At 41.8% G+C, this 4,282-nt stretch overlaps 1 protein-coding gene across 3 annotated transcripts in view; it reads right to left on the reverse strand.

Moving 5' to 3' along the window:
- Positions 1-4,282, reverse strand: part of IRF2BP2 (interferon regulatory factor 2 binding protein 2) — a 37,471-nt gene that overhangs the window by 31,820 nt on the left and 1,369 nt on the right. The gene's annotated exons all lie outside the window — the stretch shown is intronic.

Here is a 4,282-nt window from a genome sequence, read left to right on the forward strand (position 1 = left end):
GGGGGGGGCGCACGTCTCAGGGCCTCATACAAGGATCGCTTGTACATTAACGGGCATAGCTGCCTCTTTTCAAATAACGGGGATTTCGGGCGCGCCCGAGCGGGCGGATGTAACAGGACGTGTATACACGCCCAGTTACATCCAAGAAGCTCCCGGCCGGCCGTGTATACACAGCGGCTGGCCGGGAGGTAGTTAACAGGCCCCATGTGTGATAGCATTCGGAGGTGACAAGTTCTCTTTATGAGCCTGCCCTCCAATACAGAAGATCCAGCACATGTATGCTCTATCTTCTGTGCAGCTCTACTTGTGACAGCTGACAAAAGGAGCGCTGCAAGTACAGCGGTCCTGTGTCACTGAACACAAAGCAGAATGGAGAACAGACATTCCCCGCTGGCCATCCTGAAGGCATTTGGCCTTTCCCACAGAAGAGCAGGGGACCCGATAATCACAGCGCAGAGAGGCGGCTGGGGGTCGGACCAACAGGCTGATTACAAATTGATCTGAGCAGCTGTACAGCCACTCAAAGCACTAATATAAAACGGCTCCCCCGCTCTACATTTAGCTCTGCTTTCCCGAAGCAAGGCTAAATGTAGAAAAAAAAACCCATCCAGCTCCAGGAACGGCATGTCCTGGGCTTTGGGCGATAGGAAATTCTGCACCCCTACCTGGGTATATGTGCACTTTATTACAGCGATGCAACATAAAATGTCAACACTTCCTGGTAGTAAACACAAGAACTCACCTGCTCCCCCAATTAACCAGCAAGGCTGCCAAAAATAGTAATGGATCAAAAGAAACAAACAAAAAGAAAACATCTGAGCCAGTTAGGGCTCCAGTGCTTTGCAAAACGGTCTGTCTTATGCTGGACACACACACACACACACACATCAATTCTCCATCAATGTTAAGCAATATGGTTCTGTTTAAGTGCTGTAAGTTTCTTACGGTGGTAATGACTGAAGTTAACATTTTTCTGGTTATTTGGGTTTTTCACATACTTTAAAAAAAAAAATCCTCTGTGGTCAACCCGATGGGGATCCTGGGTCACAAAAAAATGTTGGCAGATACAGAAGTAAAGTAGTGAGTAAAGTAGGAAGTGTGGAAACTAGTAATAAAAATGTACAGTATGATTTTGCATGGGGTTCCATTTTAACAAAACAGAGATACACAGATATCAAAACCAATGTACACTCCCATTCAGTGGTAAGTTTTGAAGTACAAAAAAGATTTTTAAAAATCACAAACAGAAGCAACATTCTGCAAAAGTGAAAGCAGCAATGCTTCTTTCAGCAAGAAAGCTATACTCCCTGCAGCATTAGTCATCACTATGATTAATGACTAGGTCTGGAGGCAACACCCACATACCTCAGTATTATTTTTATCTATACAAGAACACTACTGATTTCATCAAGTCAGGTACATTAAAACTAGCATCTTAGGGCAACATGCAATCTAACAGTTTAAGAATGGAAAGTGAATGAGATCTTAGACCATTCCAAGGACAACTGACGTTAGGACACCATATTTCCCACTAAAGCTGCTGCTTTTGGATAGATTCAAGCAGCCTCTCTCAACCAGAGTTGTGTGGAACCCAAAGGCTCCTTTTGAGATTGCAAGGGGTTCCTTGAGCAATGAAAAATGGATAATTGATTTCCTGCCCATGTTGTACAGACCACCAACGTAATGGTGTGCATCAAAATTGACCACGGATGTTAGGACACACTGCAATTTTTTTATTCATTTAATATATTTTCTTAAACTAAATTTTGTTATATACAGCCGGTGGATATTAAATAATCTGGCCTAAGTGTGAAATACTTATTTTATGTAAATCTTTGTACAATGTACTCGTCATACTAATGTATTGTGAGCTGCAGCTAAAATAAATTTTAGCAGGGGTTCCCGAGACTTACAAATGAAATAAAAGCAGTCTTTTTTGTGGGAATTTCCCGTCACTGCCTGTCTTTAGACAGAACAGGAAATGAGAGATCACTTCACACAAAAAAAAAGGGTAATTCCTTTAGCTGTCAGTGGAACGAATGTCCCCATTGCAAGCTTTACCCTCCCTCTCTGATCATGTTTCAATGATAATGCATTTCATGCAAAGTGAAAATAGTCATCTGGACAAATAATGCTGATGCTCCCCAGAGGCAATAAAAACCTGACAGAGGTTCTGACCCTTTTCTCTACTTTATCCAAAGCAAGAGAGAATAGACTTTATATCTACTTGTTCAGAAAATGTTTTGTTGTAACTTTATGGGCTCATGCAGATGGGTGTATTAAGATACTCCCATCTACGCTGGATCATTGTTTGAAAAATCCAGTGTAAAAGCGCATAGTTTGGCACATGTTTATGCGCATATGGCGTTTAGATTCTAGTGACTGGAATATTCATTGCGCGCCACTAGAATGAACTTAGCATTTAGACTCATACATTAGGACAGTAAGCTTTGGGTCATTTTTTTATGCCCCTGAACCACGCTGCAAAATACAAATCTAAATGCCACAATATGCATGGACACGTTGACTGAAATAGTTGCATTCAGTGGCAAAAAAAATACGTGTTTGCAAGCTAAAAAGGACAAGTTTGCAATGTTTCGCAACACTGCTAATTCATGTAGCAGAATGAGGTTAGGCAAGTTTATAGTCTCATGGCAGAACTACCCTTACAGAACTTTCAACCCACTACTTTTGAAAAACGCATAATGCAGTAGCAAGCAATTTACTTTCTACGTGTTTCCGTACCTAAAAAAGGCATTTTCTGCAATCATAATTAATTTTCCTCTTAATAAACAAGGCAGCAGGCTACCAAGATCTATTTATAGAAGTTCATTAACGCTGGAACTAAAACAAGTGCAATCAGTATTGCAAGTGGCTTACACCCAAATCAAAACCTTAGTAGTAGTTACAATTTCTGACTTCCAGCACGGGGATCCTCTTTTCAACTCCCTGCCAAGACACTTATCTGCAACCAGGTTGCATGTTCTCCCTGTGCCTGTGTGAATTTAGTCCGGTTTCCTCCCACACTCTAAACACACACTGGTAGGTTAATTGGCTCCTGTTTTTGCGTGTTTGTACGCGCGTTAGCCACATGCAGTTATTTGCATGTTTATGAGCGTTGTGCACATTTATATGCGTGGTTTAACGCGCGTACATAAAGACACGCAATTTGATTGGCAGCTCATAAACCATTGTGGTCAATGGAAGAACGTGCGTATAAATGCGCAAAAATGCTCACAAAAATGTGCAACATGCTTCTGAAAAAGCACTTTTAACTGCCCAAAGAAGCTCCTGTATCTTTTCAAGCGTCTGGCGTTTTTCTGCTCAGGTGTGAACCAGGGCCATTACAAATCATGGGATTTCTTGTGTCGGTCAGTTAAAAGCACTTTTCGAAATGCTCAAAAACACCTAGGTGTGAACCAGGGCTAAAGTGACCCTAGCAGGTTATGAATGCAAGTATAGTGATATGGATGGACCTTCGAGTGTAAGCTCCTTGAGGGGAGGGACTGATGTGAATTGAATACACAATATCTAAAGCGCTGCGTAATATGTTTCTGCTATAAAAATGCCTGAAATAAACTAACCACATTATGAAATTACAACTGGTGATTTAGAGGGGAAAAAAAACACCCAGTGCAAAATTGTTGGCTTAAAAATAAATATGCACCATTTAGGCTGCATTCACAACTAAGCGTAGCCAGGCCAATTAGAGGCTTATTTGCATGTTTGTATGCACTACTTGAAGTAGGAAAGAAGACAAGCTTTAACGGGAGTCGGTGAAAACCACGTGTTTATGTTTCTCAGGTGCTCCCATTAAAGTCTATGGGGTAAAAATGCATAATTCTGGCTGCAAAGAAGCTCCTGTACTTTTCAGAGCGACAGGCATTTTGGTACAAACTCCAGCACCATAGAAGACAATGATTACAAGTGCCTTGTAAGCTTTGAGCTAGAAAATCCTCAAGTGTAAAATGGGACCTTGGATTGCAAGCTCTCACCAGCTCTTGGAATCACCTTGTAAACCACTGCACAACCTGTTGGCGCTATATAAATCTTGTATAATGATATACAGTGTAAGTGAGCTGACCTCCAGTCACGTGACCCAGCCCAACGAACCTCAAAGCAGTTGCTGGATAAGCACAGTAACAGGTTGCACTGCCATAGCCCATGCATCACATGTGCCATGCCGCACACGGAAACACGTACAACGTACTTATTACAAGGGTTTCTTCCTTATCCCACCCACTTCAAAACAAAAGACCAAGCCTCAGATTCTAGAGAAAAG

This window comes from Nanorana parkeri, unplaced genomic scaffold (genome assembly GCF_000935625.1).
Source record: "Nanorana parkeri isolate BGI_ZX_2015 unplaced genomic scaffold, ASM93562v1 scaffold1392, whole genome shotgun sequence".
Taxonomy (NCBI): domain Eukaryota; kingdom Metazoa; phylum Chordata; class Amphibia; order Anura; family Dicroglossidae; genus Nanorana; species Nanorana parkeri.